Below are 24,329 nucleotides of genomic sequence, written 5' to 3' on the forward strand. Positions count from 1 at the left end.
GTTTGAATCCGATGATTCCTAGTTTTTATCATCTACCGAAAGTACACAAGGACAGCACCAAACCTCCAGGGAGACCTATTGTTAGCTCACAAGGAAGCCTGCTAGAGCTTATGTCTGTATATATTGACTATTTTTTAACTGACTTTATGAAAAAACTGCGTAGCTATATCAGAGATACGAAGGACTTTTTGGGACATGTCGAACAAATTGATTGGCGGGAGGGTGATTGTATGCTAGTTAGGAATATAGCTAGCTTATATACCAATATATCACATCCCGATGGTATAAAAGCTGTGAAGTCCTTTTTAGATACACGCTCTGTGAAATTCACAGAGCATAGCTCCATGCTGTTAGAATTTCTAACCTTTTGTCTTGAAAACAACATCTTTCTGTACCAGGACCAGTACTATAAACAACTCACGGGTACGGCCATGGGCACCTGCTTCGCCCCCAGCTACGCTAATCTTTTCGTGGGCTGGTGGGAGGAGCGGGTGGCCTGGGCCGCTACCAATGGGGAATGCACACAGAAAATAGTGGCCTGGTACAGGTATATAGACGATCTTTTTCAAGTTTGGAGAGGATCACAGGAATCAGCTTCTATGTTTACTGACATTTTTAAATGCAAATAAGAATAACTTGCGTTTTACAGCTGAAATAAGCTTGAAAAGTGTGAATTTCCTTGATTTGGAGGTTTTTATTGATGCAGGTAAAATCAACGCACGATTGTATAGAAAGCCTACTGCTGGAAATTCTATCTTGCATTCGACAAGTAGTCATCCCCCCAGATTGGTCCTGAGTATTCCCTATGGGGAATTTCTCAGGATCAAGAGAAACTGTACCAATGAGGAAGACTTTAATGCCAGTACAGAAGCCAGTATAAGGAGGTTTAAGGCACGAAGATATGGTGAAAAGTCATTGATGCAGTCCCTCTCTGGAGTGAAGGTAAAGTATAGGCAAGATCTTTTAAAACAAAAAAAGGTTGCAGAGAAAAAAGACCATTCTAGAATGATAACAACCTTCTCAAGTGGGGCAGGGGAGTTGAGAACAGTACTAAAGAAGAATTGGAATTTGCTAAGAACGGATCCTATTATTGGGATGGATATACCTAGACGCCCAATGCTTACTTTTAGAAGAGCTAGAGCTCTGAGAGACACTCTAACAAAAAGTCATTTTGTACAAACAGTTCTCAGACCATTTGGGGAGGCACCCCATGGATTCTACCCTTGTGGTAGGTGCAAATCATGTAAGAACAGTAAGAAGGTTCTGTCATACGAAACGTTAGAGACGGAGAAACCAAGGTGGATCAGAAAGTTCTTAACATGCAGTACCCCGTATACAGTGTACTGCCTGGTATGTCCATGTGGGCTTAGATATATCGGGAGTACTAGTCATCAAACAAAAATATGCATTTTAGAACACACACAAGCCATAAGAAATCGGGATGTAACGTATCCTGTTGCAAGACATTTTCAAGCGCATCATAATTGTAACAGTGACTTATTGACCTTTGCGCTTTACCATGCTCCTGTGAATTTAAGAGGAGGAGATAGAGTAGCAAAGTTAAGAAGGCTGGAGTCGAGGTACATTATACACCTTGGTACAAAGACCCCCGGTGGGCTTAATAGTAATGAGGAACTTACAGTACATCTAGGGTAGAGGGCTCTCTCCCCTTAAGAAGCAGTTACCCCTGGGGTCTGTTACTCTATCATATTTATAGATATAGATATATCTTATAAATGAATTCAGATTAGTATGCTATAATTTGATGTTTGAATACAACTGATGAGGATATGAGAGATATGATGAATTTAAATTCTTTGTGTATATAGTAATTTCTCCCTGTTTTTTATCACCAAGGGATATAGTATAGTTTAATTGATGTTTAATTTTCACTTTTGTGGGGTTTACAGAAGGACCATATATGATAATTGGTTAATAGCGCTTGAGCCCATTTAGGGCTGAATTGGTTTGATGTGTCCAGATAGTTCCGCGCATGAGTATTGAAGTATGTGGGACCATTGGCCCATCCAGGGTGTGATGTGGTGACTGTTTGTATCTATTTAGATTAATTACTATTACAATCAATTGTCTATGTGCAAACAGTCATTGGACCATGCCGATATCGGGTAATCTACCTGTGGCAATTGTCTGTAAATCGTCAATGTTATGATTTATAGGACATTTAAATATGGCACTAGGAATAACATGAATGGATTGGACTGATGTCATCAGTGATGTCACTGACCATGTCATGAGTGATGTAATATGTGACGTCATCAGCAGTACATTGCGGGGCGCACAAGTTATAGTTAGATGAACTAACTATAATGGTGGAATTTCACAGGTTTTGTACGAGTGAAATGTCCAACTAACTATAACGTCCCTGAAACCTATGTTTTTTCAGTGAATTTCTAAGGTTTTTTAATTGCTGATTTCTAACTATCACGTCCCTGAAACCTGTGTTTTTTTCAATGAATTTCAAAGGTTTTTTAAATGCAAATTTCTAACTATGACTACAGAGGTAGGACATGTGCAGAACGAGGAATAAAGGCGCAGAAAGAAGCAAGAGAAATGCAAAAAGAGGCAACAGAAGTCCAGAAAGTCGAACAAAGCTGAGAAAGAAGCATGAAATGTGCACAAAGAAACAACAGAGGAGCAGAAAGAGGCCTTGTTGCAAAATCACCCTGTGCCTCCAAATTTTTGCTGATGGGTACTGGTGGTAACTGACTCTGACTAACCAGACCTAGAGCCAGTGCTATGCTAAAAGAAAGTTAGAATACAGTGAACACACCTACATACACTAGGGAACACTATACGTTGGGGTACCCCTGTGATTGGCATGACCTCCACTGTAAGTCCCTAGTACATAATAGGGCCGGGGGATTAAAACTACCTCTAAGTCAGAGGTGCAGAAAGATGCTTCTTTAAGTAGTAGTCCTGTTTGCAGAGTGGTGGAGAAAGGGTGCTGAACCTCCGACCAGCGCTTAAGAATTCCACTGCGTAGGACTTACAGGAGGTACCAGGAGGGCTTCTTGGCCCCCAAAGTCCCTCTGGAGTAAATTGGACTTCATACCCCGTCCCGTATTCTTGCAGGAGGCATGGTTGCAGAGTGGTGGAGAAAGTGGGGCATGTCCTCCTTAGACATTTTAGCAATCCCACTGTGTGGGACTTATTGCAGGTAACAAGAGGGGTAGTTGGCCCCCAACGACAACCTAGGGGGCCAACTAGCCCTCCTATTACCTCGAGTAAGTCCCACACAGCAGGATTGCTAAGTTCTCATAGCAGGCCATGCCCCCTTTGCCCACCACTCTGCAAACGCGCTCCCTGGTGTGCTTTTGGATGGGGATTGAAGTCCCCTTCACTGCTGGGGGTCCTTTAGGGGCCAACTAGCCTACGTCTTACCTCCAGTAAGCCACGCACAGAGGGATTGCTGAGAAGTGGATAAAGGCCATGCCCTCTTTCCCCACCACTCTGCAAACGCGCCTCCTTGCGCATTCCAAGTAGGGGTATTAAGTCCCCTTCATTCCTGAGGGTCCCTGAGGGCCAACCAGCCCACCAGGTACCTCCAGTATGCGCCACAGAGCTGCAGAAGTTATGTTAGGGTGTGAGAAGATGCATGAAATTATCACATGGATGATGTCATCAGTGATGTGATCAGTGATGTCACTGACCATGTCATGAGTGATGTAATATCTGACGTCATCAGCAGAGGATTGCGGTCGCGTGAGTTATAGTTGCCTGCACTAACTATAACGGGGGAATTTCAATGGTTTTTCACGAGTGAAATGTCCAGCTAACTATAACATGTGTGAACCTATGGTTTTTTAAGTGAATTTGCAAGGTTTTTTAAATGCTAATTCCTAAATATAACGTGTGTGAAACCTATGGTTTTTTTCAGTGAATTTGTACGGTTTTTTAAATGCGAAGTTATGTATTTATTTATTTATTTTTTTAAGGTTTTTCACCGTTCGCGTACCGTACGCGCACGGTGCGCTTAGCGCACCGTGCGCGCGCTGTGGGTGCGCGGTGCGCTTTGCGCACCGCGCGGCCACGTTACGCAGTTCGCGGAATTTTTCCGTTTCTACCGTACGCGCACGCTACGCGTACTCCGCGATTTTTCGCAAAAAAATTAAAGGAAATTTTGGCCCTTGGACTAAGGCTAGGGGGTCAGGAACTGTCCACCCTGCCCCCTTTTCACGTTCTCCACCTTTGTTTTTCACCCCCTCAGACTGCGAGAGACACTTCCTGGTTTTGACCGATTCGAATGTTTACTAAGATCTAACAACCAATCAGAATCGCGCTCGCGCACGGCAGCGTGCGCGTACGGTAAGTTTTACCGTACGCGCACGGAGCGTGAGCGCGCTTATAGATATATATATGCTTTTAAATGCTATTTTCTCAGGAAATACTGAACAGATTTACACCAGACCTGCAAAAGGCACGTCCCTGACCTGAGGACTACCTCTCTGCCAAATTTCAAGTAATTCTGTTCAGCCGTTCGGGCTGTAGCTTGGACTAAAGGTCCTATGGAAAAATGCATGGGGAAAACGCGTTTTGGGACCCCCCCTTTCTCTCAGCCCCCGCTTGACGAATCCCCCCGAGACTTTCAGGGAAGGAGCGGAGCGCCCCACCTATTTTGAAAATTTCGCGAGGATTCGTCAATCGGCGCCAAAGTTATTCCAAATAGAATGTTGCGGATTTCCTATGGAAACACGGTCCTAACTACAACTATCTACTGGCGACCGCCAGTAGATTATATATATATATATATATATATATATATATATATATATATATATATATATATATATATTATACAAGGAGCAAAAGCGTTTCCCCGTTTCTGGAGCCCCAAGCCCTTCAGGGCGGCCTCACTACATGGGCACAGAGCAGCCCACAACACCACACTGGAAAAACACAATGTGAGGCCCAATACCTTGGAATTGGCTTTATTTCAAAAGTCTTTACAGAGCGCCTGTTTCCTTTGGTCCAACGTTTCGGCTGGATGCCTTCCTCACGGACAGGAATGCAAGCGCCCAGGTGCGCTCGGTCATAATTTAAAGAGTGAATCACGTGACTGCATTCGCCAATACTACCGGTCCCATAGTGCACTGTGCATGTTAGTTGAATACATGTTGGCAGTCCATATATGTTAATGGCCACACTGGCAATTATTATTCTACACAGGCACTGATGTCATTAAGGACTCGTTTTCTGCAGTCAGGTGAATTGTTTCAACCTTGCAAGTATTCGTAAATTATGACTTGAGAAAGGCTGCTTCTTCCAGGCACGATCAAAAAGGGAGATTGTCTCCTCTGAATCCCTTCCACGTGCCGTTCCTTTTTGCTAAAGTAGCTCTCCCTCGTGGGTCGCCGGCGCGTGTGGGCTAGGCTCCTCAATTAATATCCACAAGAAGCAAAAGCGTTTCCCCGTTTCCGGAGCCCCAAGCCCTTCAGGGCGGCCTCACTACATGGGCACGGAGCAGCCCACAACACCACACTGGAAAAACACAATGTGAGGCTCAATACCTTGGAATTGGCTTTATTTCAAAAGTCTTTACAGAGCGCCTGTTTCCTTTGGTCCAACGTTTCGGCTGGATGCCTTGCTCACGGACAGGAATGCAAGCGCCCAGGTGCTCTCGGTCGTAATTTAAAGAGTGAATCACGTGACTGCATTCGCCAATACTACCGGTCCCATAGTGCACTGTGCATGTTAGTTGAATACATGTTGGCAGTCCATATATGTTAATGGCCACACTGGCAATTATTATTCTACACAGGCACTGATGTCATTAAGGACTCGTTTTCTGCAGTCAGGTGAATTGTTTCAACCTTGCAAGTATTCGTAAATCATGACTTGAGAAAGGCTGCTTCTTCCAGGCACGATCAAAAAGGGAGATTGTCCCCTCTGAATCCCTTCCACGCGCCGTTCCTTTTTGCTAAAGTAGCTCTCCCTCGTAGGTCGGGGGTGCGTGTGGACTAGGCTCCTCAATTAATATCCACAAGAAGCAAAAGCGTTTCCCCATTTCCGGAGCCCCAAGCCCTTCAGGGAGGCATCACTACATGGGCACGGAGCAGCCCACAACACCACACTGGAAAAACACAATGTGAGGCCCAATACCTTGGAATTGGCTTTATTTCAAAAGTCTTTACAGAGCGCCTGTTTCCTTTGGTCCAACGTTTCGGCTGGATGCCTTGCTCATGGACAGGAATGCAAGCGCCCAGGTGCGCTCGGTCGTAATTTAAAGAGTGAATCACGTGACTGCATTCGCCAATACTACCGGTCCCATAGTGCACTGTGTCAGGTTCCGCCTCTGGATTTCCTCGGAGTTGCGCTGATGCTCAATGGGGTCCACCTCTTGACTGCCCCAAGTCCGGAATAGACATTAACACGGACTAGTGAAGTAGTCAAGTGAGGGAAGGAAAGGATGGGGACTGCAGGGAGGGAGACCTGGAAGAAGAGACAAGAAAAGCACCCTATTAGTTTTTGTTGTTCACTCCCACCTATTACCTACAACAGAGGAGACAGTGGAATTCCTATACAGTAAAACCCCCTACCTGTAAAGGAAGAAAACAAAGCGAATGCTGCCAGAAGAGAGAAGGGGGTGCAAACACTGAGTAGCCTGCCAGGGACCAGAAAGGGGAACATATCAAACATGCGCGCTACCATAAGACAGTTGTTATCAACACCCACTCTCTCCCATTACCCTGAGTACGGTGGAGAGGACTCTTCACCTACCCAAGGAAAGCAATTCACCAAGTCGTAGGGAACTGCAGTGTCCTGTGATTCACCCTTCTTGTACCTTACTCTCTCCTGGAATCAAATAAACAATTAATGCACAGGTGCACGTGATGAACATTTCATGGCGAAGTAAATCATCACAGGTAGAGCCGTGTCGTGAACCCTTACAGTACTTGGTCTTTGGTTCATGGGACACGGAGAGTTCTCTGCGTGGAAATAGCAGCCTTCCACTTGTCAAGTAACCTAACCACTACTCTCCGGTGTGGTAGGCTGTCTACATTCCTCTGCAATGGGACGGGGCAACGGTCCCTTCCAACAGAGGAGTGTACGAGCAAAGTTTTACCAGCGTTGCCCTGGTGGGGGCCTGAGCAAAGGGTCTTACCCCAAGGAGACAAGCGCAGCGTTCCTCTTGCCTCAGAGGAACCTGCAGCGTGTGCCAAACGCAAGGAACCCCAAAGAGGAGAACCGAAACTCTAAGCGACAGGAGTCGAGGGCTCTCCCCCTCAACACGGAACAGGATTGATGGAGCAGGCAGGCGCTCCTCTGCATGAGACGCGGAACGCGGTCTCGCCAACGGAGGAGCGCGTGCAGAGACAAGCACACCTTCTATTCACAGACTCCCCAAGTGTACTCACGGTACCGAGACGGTAGAAGGAGGCTCCGAGATCAGGTCAGGTACGGCCACGAAGAAACCAGGACTGCCACTCCGGAAGGAATATCCGACACCGCTTGTTCTTCCTGCCGGGTAAAGTAGCGGAACGTCGTAAGGCGTCCAGGTCACGCGGGGCGTGACTCGCGCCATGACCATCGGGAGATGTAGTTCCCGAACTAGTTACGGGAAACGTGGTCGTCAGGGTGTAGGCAGTGTTTACCGGACGCGCTGTCTGACACACTGTGCATGTTAGTTGAATACATGTTGGCAGTCCATATACGTTAATGGCCACACTGGCAATTATTATTCTACACAGGCACTGATGTCATTAAGGACTCGTTTTCTGCAGTCAGGTGAGTTGTTTCAACCTTGCAAGTATTCGTAAATTATGACTTGAGAAAGGCTGCTTCTTCCAGGCACGATCAAAAAGGGAGATTGTCCCCTCAGAATCCCTTCCACGCGCCGTTCCTTTTTGCTAAAGGAGCTCTCCCTCGTGGGTCGGGGGCGCGTGTGTATATATATATTACCTACTGGTGGTCGCCAGTAGGTAGTTATAGTTAGGACCTTGTTTCTATTCAAAAAGCATTTTTTGTTTTCCCAATATCTTTGGCGTCGTTTGACGAATCTTCCCAAAACTTTCAAAACTAGTGGGGCGCTCCGGTCAGCTCCAGTCTCGAACGTTTTGGGGTGATTCGACAAGCGGGGGCCGAGAAAAAAGGGGGTCTCAAAATGCATATTCCCCTTGTAAATTTCCATAGGAAACTTTAAACAAAGCTACAGCCCGAACTGCTGAACGGAATTTGGCAAAAAGGTAGGTCTTGGTTAAGAAAGAGCCCTTTTTGTTGAATGATGTAAATCCATTCATTAGTTCATGAGCAATTCAAAAAATAAAAAATATCTGAGCACCGAGGAGGATTCGCGACCCCTCCTGAGCACAAGCTCAATTCTGATTGGCTGCCAATATTCCAAACCAGGAAGTGTTGGCAGCCATCTTGTGACTCGGTAACCGAATCACAAGAAATCAGAAAAAAAACATAGAAAAGAAGAAAAGGGGGCAGGGTAGAAACACCCTGACCCACTAGGCCTGCTCAGGGGGTCCCACAAGGACCCCAAAAAACTGCAGAATTCACGATGGGGTCACAAATTTTGCCATCCCAATAAGACCCAAATACGTGAGGCATTAAAAGTTGGTCTTCTTATAGCAACAAATGGATATGTCTTCAGCCAGTCAACTTCTTAATTGGTCACTGGTGTGGTCTTTACTATCCAATTATAATTCAAAACCTATTCCATCTATCTCATTCCCAAACTAATGGGCCAAACCATAACAAAAAAAAACATCTTTTCACAATATATATTCACAATACTTATTAGAAAATGATATATATATATATTTATTTATATATATATATATATATATATATATACACACACATACACACACATAACTTCAACATAAACGTAGACAGGTACAGTGTACCAACACATATATTAAATATCCCTATACAAATAGGGACCCTCTTTACAAGCAAGCCGGCACAATGGTGGCCGAGGTCTTGCATTCATAAGAGTTTGAGCTATTGGCATTGTAAATGACAATGCCTTTTATGTGTCAATTATAAATAAAAGGCATTGTCATTTACAATGTCAATAGCTCAAACTCGTGAAAAAGCGAGACCTATTGCATTGCAAATGCTTGTTTTAACTGGTGTAAATCCGTTCAGTAGTTGCTGAGAAAATCAAAAAATAAATGTTTTGATATCTATGGCCGCGGTGGATCCGTGGACCCTCCCGAGCATGAGCTTTATTCTAATTGGCTGTCAACACTCCAAACCACTCCAAGCGTGGCCTCCCTCCCGGGCCACTGCTAGCCCCGGGGACCCCTTCCCCCGGGCTGGCCCTCTCCGCTGGGGACCGTGGGCGGAGCCCCAATGCCCCCACAGTCCCGCCGGCTCCCCGCCTCCTGCGGGAGCTGGCATTGCTTTTCCACATGGGGAGCTGCTGACATGCAGCTCCCCATGTGGAAAAGCAATTTCCCTGCTCTTGCTTTAATGAAGAAAAGCAGAGTTTGCTATGGTAGGGCGGGAGCCGCGCAGCTCCCGCCCTACCATAGCAAACAGCAGTGTCCGGGGGATGGGCACCCCGGACACTGAAGGAGCAGGTCCTGGGCCATCAATGGCACCTCAAGGGGGGCCGCGCAGCCCCCTCCCAACATTGTCAAAGCCCCGGGGAGGTGGTGGTCTCTTGGGCGGGGGTCCGTTACGGGCCCCTGAATTTAAATACTTAGTGCCCCGGGGAGGTTCTTTATTTTTTTTTTAAAACAAGCCCCGGGGGGGGGCAGTCCCCAGGGCTGCGGGGGGGCCAATTGCCCCCCGCAAATATTTAAGAAAAGCCCTGGGGGTGCTGGTCCCCGGGGGCTTGGGGGCGCCTTGTAGGCCCCCCACACATCAAATAAAACAATCCCCGGGGGTGGCGGTCCGCAGGGCTGCAGGGGGACCATGTGCCCCCGCGAATATTTTAGGAAAGCCCTGGGGGTGTGTGGTCCCCGGGGCTTGGGGGGTCTTGGAGGCCCCCACACATCAAATAAAACAAGCGGTGGTGGCAGTCCCTGGGGCTGCGCGGGGCCCGTGTGCCCCCGCGAATATTTTAGGAAAGCCCCGGGGGGTGGCAGTCCCTGGGGCTGCAGGGGCCCCCCTGGGCCCCCACAATTATAATGTGTCATGCCCCCAGGACTTGGCCCACCCGGGGGCTAAATAATAACAAAGCGCAGCCTTTTTTTTGGGCCGAAATTCGCGCTGGGAGCGTGAATCTCGCCGATTTTTTTTTTTTAATGCTTTTTTGGCCCTGGGGTTCCTTGTGGGACCCCCTAAGCTTTTTTCTTGTGACTCGGGAGTCACAAGATGGCTGCCAACTCTTCCTGGTTTGGAGTGTTGACAGCCAATTAGAATGAAGCTCGTGCACGGGAGGGTCCGCGGATCCACCGCGGCCATAGATATCGAAACATTTATTTTTTGATTTTCTCAGCAACTACTGAACGGATTTACACCATTTAAAACAAGCATTTGCAATGCAATAGGTCTCGCTTTTACGCGAGTTTGAGCTATTGACATTGTAAATGACAATGCCTTTTATTTATGTGTTTTGATAATTGACACATAAAAGGCATTGTCATTTACAATGCCAATAGCTCAAACTCTTATGAATGCAAGACCTCGGCCACCATTGTACCGGCTTGCTTGTAAAGAGGGTCCCTATTTGTATAGGGATATCTAATATATGTGTTGGTACACTGTACCTGTCTACGTTTATGTTGAAGTTATGTGTGTATATATATATATATCCTAATAAGTATTGTGAATATATATTGTGAAAAGATTTTTTTTTTGTTATGGTTTGGCCCATTAGTTTGGGAATGAGCTAGATGGAATAGGTTTTGAATTATAATTGGTAAGTAAAGACCACACCAGTGACCAATTAAGAAGTTGACTGGCTGAAGACATATCCATTTGTTGCCATAAGAAGACCAACTTTTAATGCTTCACGTATTTTGTGCCCGTGTCTTATTGGGAGGTTTTGGGCAAACCCCTATTTTTGATACACATGCTTGCAAAGTCAAAGCACGTATGGCGTGCTAATGTTGAGCGAAAACATGTGTGCCTGCAGTAGGTGAAACGCATTAAAGAAAGTAGAGCTTACAGACGAAATAAGACGTACCGTTGAACAACCGAAGTAAAAGGCCAGTCCTCTTCTCACTTCTGCCCCGGCCATTCTGCTATTTATTAGCCATTTCTGGATACATAAACATACAAATGCACTGTAGAAAATCTTGGAGCTGTTTTAGTGACTACTACGGTTCATGTGGCTGCTCCCACAATTTGATGAGAAGCATAGCAAAGGCGCACTTTATTTCACTGATTATTACTTTGGCCTAAAAGATGACTGTCAAAAAGAGTTTTCAAATGTGGCCGGAAGAAACCGTATAGTATTAAATGGGCTTTTAAAGAAAAAAGGTAGCCGCTCAACACATGGTAAACAGTTGGTAAACAAGCCAAGTCGGAAACAAAGCCTGCACGCGCACTTCCCCAACCTAATAAAGTGTCATTCATTGGCAGACACATGTAAATGAAATCCCCGTGGAGTTTGCTTTCAGAATAAACAGATGATACATGAAAGCCGCTCTACTGAAATCTGCCTTCAGTGCCGGATCTTAATAGGGCTCACGTTTCAGGTCGCCCAACATTTTTACTTGTAAGAGACAATAGCGTGATGAAAGCTGGGTACAAATTAATCCAACCGTAAGTGAGAATGGAAACTGCTGAACTGCTTTATCTTTAAACATGTTAATGAAAAGCGTGGGTGCTTTACACAGCAGCTTTCTGCAATAACACTATTTTTGCATTTTGGTTTCATTTTGGTTAGAACTGTGATCAGTAATTCAAAAGAAAACAAGCGGCCGTGAAAGTGATCGCGATCAAACATCAAAGCGGCCGCGAAAGTAATCGCGGAAAAGCACTGTAGCTCTAGGCTGGCCTGGTAGCACTTTTTGGAGCCCTCTCAAAAAGTCTTGCCAGACCAGCGCATGCGCTGGGTCAGGCAAGACCTAAAAGGGTGCTTTCTGAACCAAGCACTACCTTTTTGCCAAATTTGGTGTAATTCCGTTCAGCAGTTCAAGCTGTAGCCATGTCTAAAGTTTCCTATGGGAAATGCATTTTTCGACCTCTTTTTTTACAAATTTCTCAGGAACTACTGAACGGATTTACACCATTTAAAAAAAAGGACACTTTCTGAATCAAGCACTAGCTTTTTGCCAAATTGGGTGTAATTCCATTCAGCTCTTCGAGCTGTAGCCGTGGCTAAATAACGGCATTATAGAATCCTCAAAGGAAGTTTTACTACTACTGGAACCTTAATTCATGGTGCAGGGCACAATAGAAGTGAAACATGGGTTCTCTGCGAATAGTTCAGCTTTGGAGTATCTTTGCATGGGGCAGCTTAGTATCAAGGGGTCACATTTACGGCCGTCGGGGTTTGCACTTTGCGATTTTTAGCGACTCACAAAACCTAATGTACAACAGTGTCTCAGATACTGTTTTCAATTCTCATTAATATTTGTGAGGCAGGTCGCAATTTGCGACCCTTTGGGTATGGTTGACACTCACAGAAATGGTGGCCTACTGGGGTCAACAGACCACCATGTCTGTGGCTGCTTTTTAAACAAAGATGTTTTTTTTTTAAATGCGGCCCATTTTCCTTAAAGGAAAACAGGATGCATTTCAGAAATGAAAATGAAAAGTTTTCTTTTCACTTTTTTTAGAGTGGGCTGTGGTCTGTGGGAACACTGCCTGATCTGAAAACATTTTTGTGCCCCCATTCACAAAGGGAAAGAGGTCCCCACTGGGACCCCCTTCCCGTTTGCAAATGGCTTACCACCAATTTGAAATTAGTGGTAATCTGCAAATGTGTTGCACCGCATTCCTTGTCGCAAAACATTCATGCATACACGTGTGACTCGCTATTAGGAAGGGACGCTCTTTACACACCCCTTCCTAAAGCGATTTTAAACCCTATTTTGTGAGTCGGTAATAGGTTAAAAACTTACAAAATAGGGTTGGTACATAGGAAAATGCTGTTTGCGACCGGTAAAATGCGTCATACATCTGGCTCAAGGTTCATCTGAGGACCCAGGACATTTCACAGTACTGGTGCAAATCACTACGGATTATGGGTGACTTGTGAATGTCTAAGTACTGGGATATAAGTGTGGGGTAACGTATATTTGTATCACGATTCATTTTGATTCTCTCAGCACTATTTCACATTTCCAAATAAAGAAGCAGTATTTCAGGATGGGGCCTGGAAAGGTACAAATAGGCATTTTATTTGCCTGGCTGCACATTTGTTTAATCACAGTAGATAGGTTCTAAGCATGAAGTACACACTAACTCTTTGATGTGGCCTACTTGGTTTGTTTCTATCTGTGGATCCTAAAAACCTGAGTTTCAAATCTTGCATTCCCCATTTTAAGAGAATAGAAGATCCTCATCTTATGTGCCAAAAGTGTGGAAGAAAGGAATAGCTTTTTAAGTAGGTGATTATAAATGGACATCTCCACTAAATGTAACAGGTTAGACTTCCTGTACATTTCGCCCCGTTTCAAAGGTTATGTTATATTGCTGATGTATTTAGTTCTTTCCACCTCACTAAGGGTCCTTCGAAATATTAAGAAGGGGGAACAGAAGACACCTACCCACCTGGGCAAAACATGTTTTTTGATTTAGAGCTGCTGTGTCGTGGCATTATTTCTACAAGGTCAGATGGAATGAGCTACTGGGTGAAGAAGTGGTAGAACGGTTTGTGAGACTGAGTATCACACATTTTTCATCCCAAAAAATAAATAGTGAGCTAAATCCTTAATCGCTCAGTAGCTTTGAAACTGTAAAGTTCATTCATCACATATAAGTCTGATTCTAGGCCCTCAATTTAATACTTTACTTGCTTTCGGGCAGATCTGAAATTGTCTTTAACTTTTCTTGAATGTATATGTACACAGTACAGTCCAGGCTTACTTGCAATACTAAATGCTGTTGACATATAAATCAACATCAAAAATTGCATAAACTCTTTCCATACCACTGTATCAATATAATTGTGGGCAAAACAGATCTACTGCTCCCTGGCAAGTAGCAGTTGACCACACAGTGAATAAGCTGCCCATATGGATTCTGCCCTAATAGACATACTTCTAAAACAAGTGCACCCTCAAGACATTCCAATTCCGTCTCCAAACTGTCCTAAAAGGATTTCAGACACTAATTTCCTTAGCGTTGTGCTGATTTACCTATGCCCAATTGCTAGATTTGGGGGTCTCTAGTTGGCACAGGTAGGTACTTGTGACAAATAGGGACCCTTGCCTCTAGTCAGGGTAAAGGGGTACACTCCTAAAATAACCCCTGCTCAACCCCTTGGTAGCTTGGCACGAGCAGACAGGCCTATCTCAGAGGCAGTGTGTAAAGCATTTGTGAACACATACAGTAATCAAGTGACAACACTACAGATGGACTCCACACAGGTTTTATATCAAAAATAAATATTCTTTATATAGCTTTAACACAAGACCATAAACGACAAAAATCCACAATACTGTTACTTAAAATGGTATTTTTAGCTTAGTTCTCTTTAGTTCTTAAAATGTGACACTCTTAGTTCAATGTACCTTTAGATGCGACACGCAGGGCAACGAAAGTGTTGCAAGGACGGTGATGTGTTGAAGATTTTGGTGCAAAGAAATAAAGACGTGAAGATCTTCCTGATGCGGCATGCTTCTCCGATGTTGCGAGATGTCTTGGCTCAACGCGTCAGCTGCAGCGGCCACACCCTTGTCCAGTGATGCGACGGCAGCAGCTCCGACGGCGGCACGCTTCTCCGTGGATGCAAGGCGCTTTTCTTGATGCGGTGCAATGCGACAGCTACAGCGGCGACATCCTTGTTCAGAGATGCGACGGCAGCGGCTGCGACGGCGACACGCTTCTTCTTCGTTGCGAGACTCTTCTCGTGATGCGGTGCAATGCAATAGCTCCAGTGGCGACACCCTTGTTTAGAGATGCGACGGCAGCGGCTGCGACGGCGACATGCTTCTTCGGTGTTGCGGGACGCTTCTCGTGATGCGGTGCAATGTGACAGCTACAGCGGCGACATCCTTGTTCAGAGATGCGACGGCAGAGGCTGCGACGGCGACACGCTTCTTCTCCGTGAGTTGCGCTTCCAGCTCCTTGCGATACGCAGTCCCTCAGAAGGCCCAAAACAGCAGCAGGCACTTCCAAAGAACTCTGGGGAGCTGGTGGTTGAAGTCTGTTGTCCCTGAGACTTCAGCAGGAGGCAAGCTCTTTTCCAAGCCCTTGGAGATCCTTACACAAGTTGAATGAAAATGCACACAAAGTCCTTTCTCCTTTCTTTGGCAGTCAGGCAACCACTGCAGGCCAATCCCCCAAGCAGCACTTCAGCTCTTAGGGATAGTCTCTCCTCAGTTTCTTCTGGTTCCACTCCTCAGCAAAGGTTTCTTCTTGTTTCCCAACGTGATCTAAAGTTTTTGGGTTGGAGTCCCAATATTTATACTAAGTTTTCCTTTGTTCTCTGAAGGCAGAGAGGCCTTTGCCTAGTCCAAACCAGTTCTGGTCAGTCCTGGAGCACTTTGTTTACATGACTCCTTCTTTCCTTTCAGAGTGCAGGGCAGAGACATCAGACACACCACAGGAGGTGGAGCCAGCATTGTGGAGGGAAGGCACAACCCTATTCAGGTCCCAGGTGCAACTCCTCCCTCCCATCTAGATGCAGATCTCTCTATTCAGCCCTGTGCTGACTCACCCTGTCTCCTGGAATTTCCCCAGCCCCTGTCACTCAAACTCGAGACAATGAAGACACAGCCTAGCAGAGGCAGGTTTGAATGGTTAGACAAGAAAATACCTACTTTCTAAAAGTGGTATTTTCAACACAGAATGTTAAAACCAAGTTCACTAAAAGATGTATTTTATCATTCTGAGTTCAGGCATACTAAATTTGAATTTCTACCATGTTCTCGGAGTCAGTTAGGATAATAAAATGTAATAATCAAACTGAACATTGTGGCCTATGGAGAACAGGTAGCCTTGCAATAGTGAAAAACGAAAATGGCTGTAATTCACTATTAGAACATGCCACACACACCAGGGCATGTCCTAATTTATACTTACAATTCACCCTGCCCTTGGGCCTACCATAGGGGTGTCTGATATGAAGAAAATGAAAGGTTTACGGACTGGCAAGTGGGTGCACTTGCCCAGTCAGCATGACAGCACCAGACTGCACACTGGCTCTGCAATGGCAGGTCTTAGACACACTTTTACAGGCTGCTTCTGTGGGTGGCACAACCAGTGCTGCAAGCCCACCAGCAGTATTTGGATTACCAGCCCTGGGCACTCTTGGTGCACTGTACTAGGGTCTGACAGGTAACCCACACCAACCAATCATGGAATCACTAATTCATACATAAATTTACAATAGGGAGCACTTGCACTGCGGCACTGGACAGCAGTGGCACAGTATCCAAAGCATCTAACACCAGCAAAAACACATGAGGCAACAGCAAAAATGGAAGGGAGACCCACGCCAAGGTGCCAGGTCTAACACCAATATTCCCATACAACCTGGTCTTGCCACAAAGTGTATGGGTAATAATATCCCGTGAAGTGTCACACCTTGACTACAAACTCAACCTTTTCCACCCTAAATTTCTATTATGGTCAACACTCAGCAGGCACCACTGCTACCTTAAAACAATTTACCTTCTTTCCTGAGGTCTTCTGGCCCGACATTGGTTATCAGTCAGATGCTGCATAGGTTTCAAGGCACTGTGCATGTCACGCAGGGTTCGAAGTTGTGCACGACCACAATTCCTTTAGGAAAAGCTACTCTAATAAATTTCCAACCACACCCTCTAAATAGCCTTAACACATAGGATTTACATCTGTCTCTCTGCAAGCCACCAACTTTTGGAAATTGACTTTTACCTTAGGAAAATCACTAAAAGCATACACACCTAGCTGCAGAACAGTAAAACAACTTTTCATGGCAGGCAATAGAAATGTTGGTCTAAAAGGCGCTAACAAGTCTAATAGTTCATCAAATTTCATGTAAACCCCTAACTACTGATTGGGTTTCACCCTTGTTTGTGGAGGACCCAATACACATGTCGCGAGATAGATAAAGAGCATGGTCGTTCCACCTCCCTCCTCATGTGCCATTTGTCACCCAGCATGAGATACATGCTCCCAGCCAACTGGAGAGGTTATCCTTCTATATTTATGTGCTGAATACAACAAGGTTCCGCTGTGCAAGGCAAACCCATAATTCATGTTATTGAGACCGTGGACAATTATAACAGCATCTGTGATGTTTCCAAATGCAGATCAAATACAGTTGAAAATGTACTTCAGAGAAGATGTGCAAAATGCAGAGAACTTATCACAAATTGAATGAATACCTATCTTTAAAATTTCTGTATAAAAAAATAGGACAAGCCTTTGCCACCTTGAACCGCACTATTTTACGATAAAAATTACATACAATTAAATGAACAAGACTATATGACATTGCCCAAAGGTCATTTAAATATGTAAACTGATTGATTCTAGTTATGAGAGTGAAATAGTATGAACAAGACAATGAAAGACAATTTCAAGTTGTTTATCCTTGAATAGTAAATAAAATCGAATTATAATCTAGAAATAGATTTAATAAAGACCATTATTCCTTTCAAGATGATTTGTACACAGTAATAATGAGCGCCGTCCCTCTTGTGGAATTAGACATAATTTACATAACAGTAGACTGCACAACTGTGCAGTCTAGCGCACTTAAAGTCTAATCAAGCAAGCCTTCCAAATAATAGAATTCAGAAGGAAACATTTGGCTGCATGAATAAAGACCAATAGTGCCATATGTCCTAGCAATCACACATTAAATATCAATTGCCAATGGGCGAGTGTGACTTCGTTTTGTTGGCACGAGTGTATTGCTGTAGCAGGGATCTTAAAGCCCGGGGCGTGATGAAGAGGCGTTAATTTGCAGTGTGTTCCTCTCGACCCTGGTGGGCTTTTTACCAGTGGCGGTGCGTCCAGTTTTTACTGCTATAAAATATCAATAAAAAATACACCTTCTTTATGCACCGTGTTGGGGTGATTTTACTGGCAGTGAAGCATAGAATATGGACACAACACATGCCCCCTCTTAGCATTGCAGTGGGTAGCACATTATAGATTAATTTTTCGTGGTGCTCTGTCTTGCACCTTTGAAATGCTGTTTCTGGTAACAGTCAATAGGGGTACAGCTAATTTCTAAATTAAAATGGAACAGTAATAGTACAGAGCCCTCCTTTCCTCATGATTTGCAAATATTTGTACTGAATAATGACGGAATACACCCTTGCTGGCCGGATACGATTTCTCTCACCCCTCATCCTCGTTCTTTCACCCGGGGGAAATTAGTCCAACTAATGGCAGAAGCGCAACCCAAATTCAAATTTTTTAGTTTACCATTCCAACCTGGCTGTCGGCCAACTTGGAAACGTAAGGTTAATGAAAAGAAGGGGAAAAAAAGCCAAAATGCCCACCAGGCCATTATGACGTATCCCGGTGTATATGACACATACCAGCTCATGCCTTGGAATGCTTCGGGGGCCATCTTGTCTTTTTTATTTTACTGTTCCACGGTGGTTGACGACTAGGTTATCTATCTTTGAATGACTGCTTGTAGTGATGCCAAGACTCCTTGTAGTGGTTCAAAGCTCTTTATTTCAAAAGAGATACACAAGAACAGGTGAGCGCCAGGATACACCTCCACATCCTTCCCAGGCTAACCGCTACTCCACAGAATCCGAATGTCACTTACTTAGTGACATTCCATGCACGCACACTCTCACCTTAAAGATACATCCACACAGAATAACACATCAACATTAAAGTAGGACACAACACATCCCCCCCCTTAAATAACAAACACAACCAACTACCAAAAAACAAAAAAAACAAAAAATAAAATAACAGATTCCACCCACAAACACAAAAAAACAACAACAGTACTACACAATATACTCCTTGAGCCAACTTGGCAAAATCCTTTTCCTTTTCCCAATACAACCTTCACCTGGAATGACACTTCCCTGTGGAGGTACCGTGACGCTTCTCTGTGTTGGGGCTACCATGACTGGCGGACGCATCACAGACCCTTCCCCCTCCGTAACAGAAGAAGTAACCTTGGCACCCCCATGAAGTAATTCATCCTCCTGAGCCACCTCACAGTCCCGCGCATCTTCCGCAGCCAACTGCGATTGTAGATTACTATTCTCAAAATAATCCTCCACCCAATCAAAATCTCCCCTTTGATCCCTCACATGATCATCTCCATCCCGGCTGCCAACCACAGCTATGTCTTTCAAATTCCACACTCTTCCATCATTTAATCTTACAGAATTCCTCAATACCTCCATTACTTGCTTGGGTGCCTCAAATTTACTCTCTCCTTTAACAACTCTGAACGGTTTCCTGACTCGTACCCAATCACCAACCTCAATATTCACCTCCTTAGCACCATGCACTCTGTCATAATAAGCCTTTGCTGTTGAATGCACTTCTTCCAACCTTCCCCGTACATCACTAGGAGACCACTGTTGTACCTCACTTTGTACTAACCAATTTGGATTGTACTTACTCCTTGGCGTTCTACCCCTCATCATGACAAAAGGAGATAAACCAGCTTGAACTTGAGAAGTAATTCTGTATGACCACACAGCTTTCTGTACTTGTATCCTCCAATCCAGATTTTTGTTCATTGATGTCTGTATGACTCCTTTAATCACCCTATTAAAACGTTCCACCGTACCATTCCCACTTGGGTTGTACAACGCAGTGGTTTTGTGTTTAATCCCACACTTTTTAAAATACTCCTTCGCCATAATCGAAAGAAACTGCACCCCATTGTCCGTAAGAATGCAACCCGGTAAACCCTCCATCACAAAGATGTTATCTAAAAATCTTAAAACAGACTGGGTATCCGCCTTCTCCACAATTTCCACCACTGGCCACTTGGTAAACAAATCTATAGCCACCAACCCATACTCTTTCAATTCACCCACTGGTCCAAAAATGTCTACCGCAATGGTATCCCATGGCAACCCAGGAATCAATCCTTCACTCATTGTGGGTCTTAACATTTTAAGAGACTTGTCTGCCGAGCAGCAAACTGGACAACTCTTCACAAAATTTTCAATCTCCTTGTCAATTCCAGGCCACCAGAACATGCCCTTCACAATCAACTTTGTCCTGACAATTCCGAAATGCCCTTCATGGCACAATTGTAAAATCCTTCCGCGCAACGTTGTTGGGGGAATTATTCTATCTCCTCTCAACAACAAATCCCTGTCTAGAACCAATTCCATCCGTACCTCCCAATAAGATTGCATACTCCCCGTGACGCCTGCCTTCCTTGGCCATCCATTAGAAATATACTCCAAAACTTTTCCCAACACCTCATCCTTTAACTGCTCCTCCAACCATTCACCTTTACTAATAGCAGATGCACCAGAATCATGTACCAAAGCCACACTACAATTCCCCCACGGATCATCCACACATTCCTCCAACGGAGTGGGCAATCTTGATAGACAATCCGCCACCACGTTTTCCTTGCCCGGAACATGAACCATCTTATGTATGAACTCTTTCATCCTCATCGAAATTCTGGCTAATCTAGCCGAAGCAACTGCTGTACCTTCACTAGATAAAATGCGAACCAATGGTCTATGATCCGTGCGAATCAGCACAGGCTTCCCCCACACAAAAGCACGAAAATGTTCAAGTGCCCATGCACACGCCAATGCCTCTCTCTCTATGATCGGGTATTTACTTTCCGCTGGTGACAATGCTCTAGAAGCAAATAATATTATTTCCTCTTTTCCATCTTTACCTCTCTGTGACAACACAGCACCAAGCCCCTTGTCACTAGCATCCGTGGTCAACAAACTCTCCAAATTCGGATCAAAACTGGCAAGAGCATTCACCGCTTGAAGATCCACTTTGACTTCCATAAACTCTCTTTCACACTCCTTGCTCCAATCAAATTTGACATTTTTCTTTAAAAGCGATCGAATATTGTAAACCTTCGATGCAAAGTTCTTTATGAACTTTGCACAATACTCTGCCATACCCAGAAACGACCTTATCTCTTCCTTAGACACAGGAGCTGGTGACTTAATAATGTTCTAAACCAAAACAGGTTTTGGTCTCACCCCTTCCTCACTTATAATGTGCCCCAAATATGAGACACTCCTCTGTGCAAATTTACATTTAGTCAACTCAACTGTTAATCCCACAGACTGTAAAGTTTCCAAAACCTGAATCAATTTGTTATCATGTTCCACTTTACCTTTTTCCGCTACCAAAATGTCATCCTGAAAAAAACGCACACCATCCACATCACCAAACAACCTGTGCATTAGTTTCTGAAAAACCGCTGCAGCGGATGCAAGCCCAAAAGGCATTTGTGTAAATTGATAACACCCAAATGGGGTAATAAAGGCTGTTAAACATCTTGAATGTGGTTCCAGTACAACCTGATGATAGGCCGCGGATAGGTCGATGGTAGAGAACCACGTAGCCCCTCTCAATGACGCTACCATCTCATTGATTTTAGGTAAAGGGAACTTTTCAATCACAATATTATTGTTTAAATGGCGCAAGTCTATGCATAAGCGGATTTTTCCGTTGGATTTGCGGGCAACTACAACCGGAGAAATACACTCCGATGTCTCCACCTCTTCAATCACCCCCTTGCTTAGCAAATTCTGTATTTCATTTTTCACCTCATCCCTAATTAAAATCGGAATAGGCCTCACTTTGTGTACTTTTGGTAGTGCATCCTTTTTCAACACAATCTTGTGTTCAAACCCTCTGAGTTCCCCTAAGTCTTTCCCAAACACCTTAGGAAATCTTTTGCTCAATACTTCACTCATTTTACTGCACTCATCCATTATCAGCACTTTTTCCACACTATTAGGGTCTAGGATTATATGCAAATCCTTTTGATCGAACCACCCCAAAACTGGCGGTCCCCTCTTAGCTATATACAATTTCCCTCTTGTGGATCTTCCTTTAAAAAGGAATGTTAACCATCTGAAACCTAACATGTCAATCTTTTCCCCTGTATAACTGATGGGATTCACATCTGATTTGTTTAATTGGTTTCCGATCTTCCCTACAAATTTTTCTTTCCATATTTCTTCATTAATAATTGTGTACGGTGATCCTGAATCCGCATACACCATCACCTTAACTCCACCTAAAGATAACTCACAAATAGGTTTTCCATCCATAGAGTTATCCTCTATGTTTAACATGAAATTCCCTCTCACACTCTTCACACATTCTTCCTCACAATCATCATCCTCCTCATCAGCGTCCCAAATGTACTTTACATTGCTGCGCCTATGACACATTTTACTAAAATGCCCTAACAACCCACAAATACCACACTTTTTCTTCAAAGCAGGGCACATTTTGCTAAAGGCTAAATGCTCTTTGCTATCGCAACGATAGCATCTTCTTTCCTCAGTCCTGAAGTCTCTCCCCTGGTTCCTCATGGGTTGGTTTGTCCATCTCCCTTGCGGACGTTGAACGTTGGGTCTAGCTTTACTCTGTATTTTAAATACTCCCTCTGTCATCTTTTCCGGATCTTTCTCTGCTGCCTTGACCACAGTTGCACACCTCCCCGACATTTCCAATTTTCTCATTATGGCCAACACGTCCTCCAGTGGTGCATCACCATTAACCCATAAACGGTCCTGTAGAGGCGAATTGTTGTTGTGCATGACTAAATGATCTCTAATTAAATCATCATGTAGGTCACCAAACTTGGAATCTATCGCCAATTTCTTCAAGTCATCCACAGTTTCATTTTTAGCTTGCTTCCTTTGAAAGAATCTGTGCCTAATTACTCCTATGCAAACCTTCGGGGCAAAATATTTGTCCATATCCTTTATCGCATTCTCAAAAGTATTTAAATTTGTGTCTAACACTTTGGACATTCTCTAATAAGTTTTCAACCCCATAGGTCCTAAGGAATGTAAAAGTATTCTCTTTTTCTGTTCAGGTTTCATCTTTCCGGCTTCATCAACCGCTGAAATGTAATTTATAAAGTACTCCTTCCATTCTAACCATTTAATACTTGGTTCCGCTCCTGTTGCCCAAAAGGTGTGTGGGTTACTGATAGAGTAATTTTGATGTGCTATCTCCAGACTTGTGGGGTCTCCTTCGTTATCCCCATCACCCATATTTCGACTTAAATGATGAAACAACTTTTTTTTTTTTTTTTTTTTGCTTAACTTCCTTGTTTAAGGTATTCCCCCGGCAGTCTCACCTGTTCTCGCTGCTATCCGCTGCTCAGAACCACCTGTGCTTCACTTTCTACAGCACTTCTCCTCAGCGCCCGTATCTTCGTGTTGCTAAGCAACTGACACTGAAAGGAAACAATGAATCAAAGATGGCCGCCACGCAGGGTCACGCAGTGTGACCTTGCGCGATTACGTTTCAGATGCTACTGCGCATGCTCCTGACGTGTCCGGACGCACCTCCTACGTCAGAAACTCACACGCTTAGAGTTCTGGAATCTCCACTACGAATCGTATCACGCTACCAGCGCGGGCCTTTCAACTGTCCGAAACCCTTTTTGACAGCACGTATGTACCACAACACTTCCTTTTTCTTCCTCCACCTCGTCTCCCGTTGCCGTCAGATAATCCGATCCAAGTGGGGTCACGAGGATTAAAAAAAAAAAAAAATCCACCTTGCTCAGTTCAGTTTTTGTTTTTTTTTTGTTTTTTAAAGGTCCTTTGCACGCTGCCTCTCCAAATCCCATCCGATCGTCGCCAATTGTAGTGATGCCAAGACTCCTTGTAGTGGTTCAAAGCTCTTTATTTCAAACGAGATACACAAGAACAGGTGAGCGCCAGGATACACCTCCACATCCTTCCCAGGCTAACCGCTACTCCACAGAATCCGAATGTCACTTAGTTAGTGACATTCCATGCACGCACACTCTCACCTTAAAGATACATCCACACAGAATAACACATCAACATTAAAGTAGGACACAACACTGCTGTTGAAGGGGAGAGGATGTAGCCTAACGGCTAGGGCAGTGGATCTCAAAGCTGGGGAACGGGGTTCAAGTCTCGGCATTAACTCTCAACATCCTGTGATTCTGGGCAAATCACTTAATCTCCCTGTGCCTAACAAAAATGAATGTGTCCTTGTGTGATGCAACTGGTGCTCAAGTAAAGCACTCTGATAACTTCAGGTCAAGTTCGAGCTATATAAAACTATGAAGAAAAAAAAGTTAGAGGGCTGAATCA

This window comes from Triturus cristatus, chromosome 6 (assembly GCF_964204655.1).
Source record: "Triturus cristatus chromosome 6, aTriCri1.1, whole genome shotgun sequence".
NCBI lineage: Eukaryota > Metazoa > Chordata > Amphibia > Caudata > Salamandridae > Triturus > Triturus cristatus.